The sequence below is a fragment of the Peromyscus leucopus genome, chromosome 1 (assembly GCF_004664715.2).
Source record: "Peromyscus leucopus breed LL Stock chromosome 1, UCI_PerLeu_2.1, whole genome shotgun sequence".
NCBI lineage: Eukaryota > Metazoa > Chordata > Mammalia > Rodentia > Cricetidae > Peromyscus > Peromyscus leucopus.
Window position 1 is genome coordinate 140,663,433 of NC_051063.1, and position 11,480 is coordinate 140,674,912.

At 39.6% G+C, this 11,480-nt stretch overlaps 1 pseudogene; it reads left to right on the forward strand.

The window, feature by feature from the left end:
* The first annotated feature begins 472 nt into the window (after positions 1-472).
* LOC114700665 lies at positions 473-624 on the forward strand (annotated as a pseudogene).
* Positions 625-11,480: the final 10,856 nt, after the last annotated feature.

Here is an 11,480-nt window from a genome sequence, read left to right on the forward strand (position 1 = left end):
ATTTGCATCTATCAAACCAAATAATGTATAGTTGTCCCTTCAGATCCACAGAGCCTATATCCATGGAATCAACTATCTTCGGATACAGTACTCTCAGAAAAAAAGAAATCGAAATGAACATGTAAAGTGACTTTTCTTGTCAGTCTTCCCTAAACACTACAGGTCACTTTACATAGCATTTACATCTCACCGGGTATTGTAAGTCACCAAGAGATGATGGGACTCATATGGGCAGATACTCTTTGGTGATGTGTCAACAATAATACAAGGAACTTGAGAATTTGCAGATCTGGGTATCTGCTAGACCCCTGGGAACAACTCTCCAAGTACAGAGGATTAATTGAATGCAAGAAATTGATCTCAATTATAGATGTGTGTTGACAATGACATTTTGATGATGCTAGCTAAATAATTGATTTTGGCAAAGCCAGATAAAGTTAAGTTTACTTTCCCATTTAAAAAAGAAAGTTCCATCGCTTCTCGGCCTTTTGGCTAAGATCAAGTGTAAAAAAGAAAGTTCCTTTGTTGCTCATTAAAGTGTTTTGTATATCTACTTAAAATTCAAACAGTCGTGATTCAGAATGACTTGCTTTCACTTAACCTGAGGTGCTAAGCATGCCCTCTGCTGTTTAGCTCAGGGTTTCCAGGTTATGATCAAAATCTCAGGTACAACAAATGAAATCTATTGAAAAACACAGTCAGAGGGAAAAAAAAATCTATGCTTCAATGGACAACGATATACATCAGCATGATTATACTTCTAAATTCAATGCCAAGTGCAAGGAAACCAAATTTCACAACTCTTAGGTTCCTATCTGGAAAACATAATCTCTTCCATCGATTTTGTAATATTTTTCACACTTCCAAAGATTGAAAATACAGATTTCCCTTGCCCCATGACTTGAACATTTCTGTAGAGTTTAAGCTTAGGATGGAAAGTAGTGAGGTGTATCTTTATAGTGGAAAAAACAGCTCCATGCAGGAGACACACCTTGTCGCTAATTTGTCCTGCTACATATTCTGGATGATTCTATAAAAGTTGGTCACACTAGGGAGTTCAGGCTTAAATAAAGGAAAAGGACAAGAAAAAGAAGGCCTCTACCCTCGGGGCACAGACATGATGACTGTAACAGTGTTGATTTTCACCAAATGCCTGCTGCAGTGTAGACTGAGAAAGTCACTGGTCCATTCTTTCTCTTTGCCTTTCTCTCTCTCTCTCTCTCTCTCTCTCTCTCTCTCTCTCTCTCTCTCTCTCTCTCCCCCTCCCTCCATCCATCCTTACCTTCCTCTGTCTGTTTGTCTCTCTGTCTCTCTGTCTCTCTGCCTCTCTCTCTCTCTCTCTCTCTCTCTCTGCCTTCTATGTGTGCCCGTGTATACTGTGTCTGCCTGTGTATGGTATATGCATGTGAGTGTGTGAACATTGTGTGCAGGTTGTCATGCAGAGTCTGTGTTTGTCTTGCGGTGTCTTCCTCTATTGCTCTCCACCTTGTTGTTTTGAGACAGGATCTCTCACGGAACCTGAAACTCAACAATTCAGCTAGTTTTGCTGGCCAGCAAGCCCCCAAAGTTCTCCTGTCTCCACTCCCACCATCCTGGGTTTTGTGCAGATTCTGCTGATCTGAGCTCTGGTCCTCACGCTCACACAGCAAGTGCTTTACCCACTGAGCTGGTGTCGGGACCCGATAGGTCTGCTCTGTTCTCACTCTATAGCCAACATTTTCCTGTAGCAAGAATCTTAAAAGTTCCTATTAATAAAATCAAACCTGAGGCCAAGTATTGGGGTGAACACTGGAAGATCAGAGAGACAGAACAAGCCATAGTTAACCTCACCTGGCCAACTTCTCAGCTGATCTTGTTTCCTCAGACTGGAAGCCTCTGAATCCTCATCCAGAAAGAATCTCAGCTGAACTGCTACTCACAGCCTGAAAGCTTAACCAACGAAAAGCTTCTAGTTTCTGGTCCTCACGCCTTATATCCCTTTCTGCTTTCTACCACCACTCCCTGGGATTAAAGACTCACTTTCTGGGATTAAAGGTGCGATGAATCACCATGCTTGGCTGTATCCTTAAACACATGGATTTCTGCCTCTGGGATGCTAGGATTAAAGGCGTGTGCTACCACTGCCTATCCTAAGTATCTAGTGGCTTTTCTGTTCTCTGACCCCAGATAAGTTTATTAGGGTACACAATATTTTGGGGAACAAAATACCACCACATTTTCCTGTCTTTATTTCCCTTTTTAAAGGACTTCTTATTTTTATTTTTGTGTCAGGGTGGGGCTATGTGCCTATGAGTGCAGATGCCCTAGAGGGTCAAAAGTGTCAGATCCCTGGAGTCACAAGTTGTTGTAAGCTGCCTGATGTGAGCACTAGGTCACAAAATCATGTCATCTGCAAGAATAGCTCACACTGTTAACTACTGAGTATAGCACAAATCTTAAAAGTCTTATTAATAACATCAAACCCAGAGCCAGGTATTGGGGTTAAAGCTGGAAGATCAGAGAAGCAGAACCAGCCACAGCCACCTCACCTTGCCAATTCCTCAACCGATACTGTTTCCTCAAACTGGAAGCCTCTGAGTCCTCATCCAGAATGGATCTCAGCTGAACTGCTGCTAAAAGCCTAAAAGCTTAACCAGGCTCTAGTTCCTGATCTTCACACTATCTATACTTTTCTGCTTCCTGCCATCACTTCCTGGGATTAAAGGCGTGAGTCACCATGCCTGGCTGCATCCAGTGTGGCTTTGAACTCATAGAGATCTGGATGAATCTCTGTCATCGGAATGCTAGGATTAAAGGTGTGTGTGTCACCATTTTCTGGCCTCTATGTCTATCTAGTGGCTGTTCTGTTCTCTGACCTCAGATAAGTTTATTAGGGTGCACAATATTTTGGGGAACCCAATAATACCACAACTGAGCCATCTTCCCATCCCATTCTGTCTTCCTCATGAAGGTAAGAGAGAGGTGGAATTACTAGGGATGAATCCTGACAGTTCTCCACTCTTATCTGCAACTGTGTAAGCATAGACAGGCCACTGAAACACCCCAACAAACATGTTATTCCTAAGGGGAATGAAGTAGCAGCCTAAAGAAAACCTGAACGTCACATGCCTCAAAAGTTCTAGGTCCATTCCATCTAATTTTGCCGTGGCTGCATTATTTCTTGGAGGTCCACATTAAGTGATAGTAGTGGGGCTGTATCCCGCCCAGCCTGTCCCCCCAGAATATTGCCTCCACATGTCTATCCCAGTTCTGGCAGTAGATGCTGATTACAGGTCTGTGAGCAATCTCTCCAGATGTCGGAGCCTCCCCTCAGGCCTTCGAGGTTGGCAGTGGGCCCAAGCTGGGGCCCTGAATGTTTGGCAAAACTAGCCTGTGAGTTTTGAGAGGATAGAGAACAGATTTTTCTGAGACTCCCCCCCCCCTTTTAAATAATACCAATGTTGTCAATGAAAAGAAGATCTCAGTCAGGGTGCAGCCCTACAGAAACCTTGTAAGGAAGGAGCTCCATTGATGGATAGTACCAAAGAATGAATAGTCACACAGACCAACATTTTAAAGATGCCTACATTTAAGCAGTGCCGTGGAGGATACTGTAGCTAGCTAAGTCCCTGTCCTCCAACTGTGTTGGGCTACACCACTAACATTTGCCCTCACCCCTTCCCAGTACGGCTCCTACACAGTGTTGGCTGAGTACGGCAGCTGAGGTACCTCACTGCAGTCCAGTTTGATTGTTCTTTAGTCTGACTCTCAGCGTCCACCTGGCCACCCTGCCCAATCCTGCTGATGGGAAGATGCTATGGAGCCCTTACCTTTGGCTCCTGTCTGGAATGGGGTTCTCCAGGGTACAAAAATGGGAGGCAGGGCTAGGTACTAGGTTCAGGGAAGGTTTATTAAGGAATGGTACCTATGAGCAGGAAAGGGTTGAAGCAGGATTATGCAGGGAATGTTATCTGAGCATGATGCACAGATCTGACCTTACCAGCAGCCCAGGGTATTTCCAAGCATAGATTGTCATTAGAGTGCTAGAGAGATTCTTTATGTGGTGGGAAAAGCTAGGCCCTCACATCACTACTTACTCACTGTCTCCTGTGGTCACCCGAAAAGGCTCTGCCTATACTGTCCCCTCCTATACTGAGTCATTGAGAGGGGTCACTCTAAGAACAGCAAGCCTGCAGCCATCAGATAACCATCTTTCTCTCAGCTGACCAGCTTGCAGAATTAGAGAAGGATGTCCCTTTGTTTATCTCAGTCTCCATCTTCTTGATCAATGCCCTCCTTGCCATATTGAGGTTGGCTGGTAAGGTTTTAGGTTTCTACCTCTTTCCAACAAGTATATCAAGGGTCAATGATATGACATGATTTTCTCCCCCAATATACACCTGTGATGGTCAGAGATAGGACAATACAAGACACAATGTCAGAGCTCTGTATAGTTTCCTCTATAAAACAGTACCTGTCAACTTTTATTGATGATGTTGGTCATGTGTCTGGATGCATGCGTTCCACCTTCTGCAGGAGCAGTCTCTGTAAGATTTGCAGCCATGCTGAGACAGTATTGCAACCTCCTGTGAGGATTATTAGTAAAAATCTAGAAATTAGTAAAAATAGAAAGAAACTGAAAGGGGGATTTATGAAGGTCTCTAAAACATCACCCTGGGCTCTGGAAAATAAAGGGGACATTTCAAGAATTCATTTTTATTTGTGTGATCATAAACTAATGCCTAGAAAGGACTTGCATTTGTAGGGAACTGCAAGTGGTAGCCTCATCAAAAGGAGTACAGCTACTCTTCTTTAACTTGAGGCTGAGATGCAAAACACAGAAGAACTCATTAGACATTTTTAAGTTTGTGTCTTAGAAAATGAAAGTTAATTCTGATCCTTCAAAATGAAAAGAACTTTCTTGAACTGGGCTTGGTTATTCACACCTATAACCAGCGTGTGCAGACATGTGTACCACAGTGTATGTATCTACTCAGTCACTGGTGGGCACAGGTTAATTGCATGCTTTCAATACTGTGAATAAGTGGCAAAGACTGAGAAAGTGAGGGTGTGTTTGGCATTTTGATTTCATGTCTTTTAGATACAGGATGGTTTGATCACACAGAAGATCTGTTTTTAATTTTGAAAGGGACCTTCACACTGTTGTCTATAGTGAATACTAATTTACATGTTCAGCAACAGTGTTTTGATGTGCTTTTGTCTCTCCAGACCTCTGCCAATATTTCTTCTCTGTTTTCTGTTTGACATTCCTCGCTGTGCTGAGACTGAGATGGTACCCCACGGTGATTTGATTTGCACTTTGCTGATGATGCAGGATGCTGAGCACCTTTGTACACACCCGCTGGCAATTCACAGGTCTTGCTTTGAGAAATATCAATTCAGATTTTCTAACATTTAGCTCTTGAGTTTTTGAGCTCTACATATACTTTGGATATAAAGTCCTTACAGAATCCTTACAAAATAGATGCTGTACTATTCTATTTTGAACAAATTGGGCTGCACATCACAGTCTGGCTTGCACTTACATCAAGGATAGTTAAAAGCATCACTCAGCATTTCCACATCAAGCCTCTCAGAATCAGGTTACCCTTATTTCCTGTATATTGAACCCTGACATTTATGTCTCTGTGATTTCTAACACTCTCCACCTTCTGTCTTGCAGGGACAATTGTTGATATTTATTAGCATGTAAATAATGATAGAAAAGTGTCTGTCCTACACTGTGTCCTTTATCTAAAATGAGCCTTTAAAAATTGTTCTGCATAACAATGAGACAATCTGGGCTCACCAGACACTTATTTCTGTGATCTAGAATGAAATTATACACGGCATAGTGTGTATCAGTGAAATCCATTGATCTCAATTTACAGTGCACAGTATACAAAGTGAGAGTTAGAACAATGGCAGATATAACATGGCTCATTGACAGTGCAGGGTCTTAAGTTTGTAAAGACTAGAATTATATTCAGATATTCAGATTCCATTTAGGAATTATAGAAGCTATACCCTTGAAAGGAGACTGAGCACATAAAAATCTTCTCAGTGAGCATTTCTAGAATAATAGTATTTGACACAGATAATGGGTATTGCTCAAATTCTAATAAAATATTATGAAACAGAGCTTCAATACAACCTAAGATTTTCAAATCTTATTTTTTGTGTGTGAGTACTTAGCTCACATGTATGTGAACTATGCACGTGCCTGGTGCCCAGGGAGGTCAGAGGAAATTGTCATTCATCTTCTCTGGAACTGGAGTTACAGACAGTTGTGTGTTGCCATGTGGTTGTTGGGAACTGTTGTCAGACTTTCTTTGGACCCCAGCCCCCAAATAATGAGACAGAGATTATTTTTAATTATGAAGGCTTGTTCACAGCTAGCTCTCATAACTTAAATTAACCCATTCATATTAATCTATGTTCTGTCTCATGGCTCATTACCATTCTTCCATAATGTATGTCTGCCTCCCTCCATGTCTTGCTGTCAAAGACTTCTTCCCAGAGTTTCTGTCTCTGCCTACAAGTCTCACATAACCTCTTCTGCCTAGCTATTTTCCATTCAGATCTTTATTAAACCAATCAGGTGCCTTAGGCAGGCAAGGTAAACAATGGCACATGTTTGCTCAAATATTCCACAGCAGGGACTGCACCTGGGTTTTTTGCAAGAGCAGCAAGTGCTCTTAACTGCTGAGCCATCTATTCAGACTTACGATGTAAGACTACTTTCTTCTACTTAAAACTAATTAAAAAAAAAAAAAACCCCAAGGCCAGATGGTTTTAGCACAGAACTCTACTAGACTTTTAAAGAAGAAGTAATGCCAATACTCCTCAACTTATTCAACAAAATACAAACAGAGCATTGCCCAATTCATTTTGTGAAGCCGCAGTTCTCCTGATACCCAAACCACATAAAGACCCAACAAAGAGAGGAGATTACAGACCAATTTCCCTTATGAACAAAGACACAAAACATATTCAATGAAATACATAGAAACCAAATCGAAGAACACACCAAAAAGATTATTCACCATGATCAAATAGGGTTCATCCCAGAGAGGTAGGAACGGTTCAATAAACAAAAATTAATAAATATAATCCACTGTATGAATATACTGAAAGAAAAAGGCCATATGATCATCTTACTAGATGGAGAAAAGGTCTCTGAAAAAATTTAACACACCTTTATGATAAAATCCCTGGAGGTATTAGGGATGTAAGAGACATACCTTATCGTAATAAAGGCAGTTTAAAGAAAGCCCGTAGCCAACAACAGCTTAAATGGAGAGAAACTCAAAGCAATTTCACTAAAATTAGGAACAAGACAAGTTGTCCACTCTCTCCATGCTTATTCAGTATAGTACTTGAAGTCTTAGCTAGAGCAATAAGGCAGCTGAAGGAAACCAAAGGAATACAAATTAGAAAGGAAGAAGTCAGAATATCTTTATTTGCAGATGATATTACCATATACATAAACGACCTTAAAAATTCCACCAGGGAACTCCTAACAACTGATAAACACTTTCAGCAAAGTATCTAGGTACAAAATTAACTCAAAATAGGAATCAGTAGCCTTCCTATGCACAAAATACAAACTGAATTAGAAAGAAGTCAGGCAAACACTACATTTCACAATAGCATCAAGTAATATAGAATACACTGGGGTGACTAACCAAACAAGTAAATGACTTGTAAAATAAACATTTTAAGTTTTTGAAGAAAGAAATTGAAGAAAATATCATAAGGTGGAAAGATCTCCCACGTTCATGGATCAGTAGGATCAACATAGTAAAAATAGCCATCCTACAAAAGCAATCAACAGATTCAATCCAATTTCCATCAGAATTCCAACACATTTCATCACAAATCTTAAAGGACTAATTCTCAACTTCATATAGAAAAGCAAAAAGCTCAGGATAGCTAAAACAATTCTGAACAAAAACAGAACTGTTGGACTTCTCACTATTCCTGATTTTAATTTGTATTACAGAACTATAGTAATAAAAACAGCCTGGCATTGGCATAAAACAGACACATTGATCAATGGAATCAAATTGAAGATACAAATATAAATCCACACTTTTTAAAAAAAATAAAATAAAGAAGTCGGAAATATACACTGGGAAAAAAAAGATAACATGTTCAGCAAATGGTCATATTAGATGATTGTATGTAGAAGAATCCACACAGATCCATACTTACCACTCTACACAAAACTCAACTCTAAATGGATCAAAGACCTCAACATAAAACCAGATACACTGAACCTGATTGTGAGAAAGTGGGAATAGCCTTGAAGCCATTGGCACAGGAAAAGACTTTCTGAACAGAACACCATTAGTGCAAGCACTAAGATCAACAATTAATAAATGAGACCTCATGGAACTGAAAAGCTTCCACAAGGAAAAGGACACTGTCAATGGGACAAAGCTGCAGCCTACACAAGGGAAAATATTTTTATCAACTCCACATCCAATAGAGAGCTAATATTCAAAAGTATATAAAGAACTTAAGAAACTAGATATCAAAAAATAAATAAGCCAATAAAAAATGTAATATAGACCTAAACAGAGATTTTCCAATATAGGAAACTCAAATGCCTAAGAAATACTTAAAGAAATGTTCAACATCTTAAGCCATCAGTGATATTTTGAGATTTCATCTTACACCTGTCAGAATGGCTAAGATCAACAGAACAAGTGACAGCTCATGCTAGTGAGGATGTCGAGTAAGGGGAACACTCATCCACTGCCGGCAATAATGCAAACTTGTATAGCCACTACAGAAATCAGTGTGGTGGTTCCTCAGGAAGATGGAAATCTATCTACCTAAATGTCCAGCTATACCACTCTTGGGCATATACCCAAATCATGCTTCATCCTACCACAGAGACACTTACTCAACCATGTTCATTGATGATATTTTCATAGTAAGAAATTGGAAACAACCTAGATGCCCCTAAACAAAAAAATGGGTAAAGAAAATGTGGCACATTTACACCATAGAGTATTAATCAGATATTAAATGATGGCATCATGAAATTTGCAGACAGTTGGATAGAACTAGAGAAAGTCATCCTGAGTGAGGTAATCCAGACCCAGAAAGAAAAATATTTTATGTATTTGCCTATAAGTGGCTATTAGCCATTCAATAAATCATAACCAGGCTATAATCCAGAGACCCACAGAGTTTAAGTCTAGAGGAATGAACCAGGGTGGGTAGGAACATGGATCTCTCTGAGAGGGATGTAGAATAGATTTTTATGAGTGGACTGGAGGTTGGGATATAGGAATAACAGTGGGAGAGGAAGATAGTGTTGAAGGAGAGAATGTGGGGAGAGACAGCTAGAATTGAGGGGCATTTGAGGGGTGTCACAGAAACCTAGTACAGTATAAATTTCTTAAAATTATATGAAAGCAATACTAATGAAGTCTCCAAATAATGAGGGAGACAGAGTCCCAACTGGCCTTCTCTTTTCTCCAAATGAAGTTTCCAGTACTGGGACTAGGTTACATCTAATTGAGTTGGTGGCCAAAAGGGTCCCATGAAAAATCCCTAAACAATCCAGGCTGTTGCCAAGAAAATAGATAATTCTCCACAAGCTGACAGCAAGACCCTATTGCTGAAGACAACACCCACACAACTCACTGAACATGGAGATGTCGAGCTAATGCCTACATAGAACCCTCACACCCATGTTCTAGTGTCTTTGGTAGAGAAAGGAACTCTGTAGGCTACCAAACATGAAAGAGAAACACCAAGCCAGCTACAAAATTTTGAATAACAACCTGTCCTGCCTGCAAAATATTCTAGAGCAGTAGTGGCACAGAGTTTGTGGGAGTAACCAACCAATGTCTGATTTGACTTAAGGCCCATTCTGTGAGACAGAACTCATGCCTAAAACTGCTTATATGACCAAGACCCAGAGACTAGATTGCCCAGAGAAATACGGTAAAACCAAATACTACTGTTTTTTAAAGTAACAATAAAATGACTTCTAATGGTATTCTTGCTATACTCGTAGATCAGTGCCTTATTCAACCATCACCAGAGAAGCTTTCTCCTGTAGCCAATAAGAAAAAAATCCAAAGACTCACAAGCAGATATTACTTAGAGATTGAGACCTTGAAACACATGGTTCTAAGTAGGATGTCTCCATCAAATCCCTCCCCTCTGAGTTCAGAGAACAAGGCCTTCTAAATCAATTGAGCAAAGCTCATATAAACTCACAGAGACTGAAGCAGCAAGCATAGAGCTTACATGGGTCTATATCAGATCTTCTGCGTATATATTATGGCTTTCAGTTTAATACTTTTATGGGGCTCCGAAGTGTGTGAATGAGTGGGTCTCTGATTCTAGTGGCTTCTTTTGAGGTTCTTTTCATTCTGTTAAGTTGCCTGGTCCAGCTTCAATACGCTGTTTTTTTTTATTTTGTTATTAAAGTATTTTAAAGATTATATTATAATCACATAACTGCTCCCTTCCATTTCTTTCCTCCAGACTCTCTCATACAACTCTCCTTGCTTTCTTTCAAATTTATAGCCTCTTCTTTCATTATTTTTATTAATTATTGTTACATAAGTGTGTGTGTGTGTGTGTGTGTGTGAGAGAGAGAGAGAGAGAGAGAGAGAGAGAGAGAGAGAGAGAGAGAGAGAGAGAGTTTTGTTTTTAGAATTTCTATCTTTTGGTTTTTGAGACAAGGTCTCATACTGTAGGTATCTCTAGATATTTTAGAACTACCTATATAAAGTTTAAGGCCAGCCTTAAACTTACAGAAATCTGCTATTCATTTCATCATGAGTGTGGGGATTAAAGGTATAGGTCACCATTCTCAGCTCCAGAAACTTTTATATAAAAAGTATAACTTTGATACTGAAACTTAAAAAAAAGTCACCAGGCAAGAAAAGACCATGGTCTAAGCAAGTTCAGGATCTTATCGATACATGAAGCATGGAATCCAGAAGAGAGACCACTGTGACATTCACTTTGATGAAAAGTCATTATATTTGTTTTTTAAGCAGGTAACTAAAATTTGTATTTTTAAAAACTAAAATCAATACATGACAATCTAGTCAAGGGCAAACATTTCCTGAACATATCACAAAAGCTATAAATTCTGAAAAAAAAAATTACTGGACTTGACTATGTAAAGCCGAAGTCTTAACTGTAAAAGAAACCACCACAGACAAAGATAAAAGGCCTAGGAATAACAGAGCAAAGAGTTCTTTAGGGTATGTCAGGGGAGAAATAAAATCCCAGCTTGTATGAAAAAGTGGAGCAAAGAACTTGAAGTTATATTTTGTATTAAAATATACAAATGGTCAACAAGAACATGAAAGGAAAATATGTTCACTAAGAGTGGAAGTAAAGCAAAATAAATCTACAGGCACAATTTAGTGGAATCAGGAAGTTAGGTGGTGGCGTTGGAGTTTTGGGCTTTATTTTATCACTTACAAGCCACATGATCTTGTCCTTGACCTTGGAGT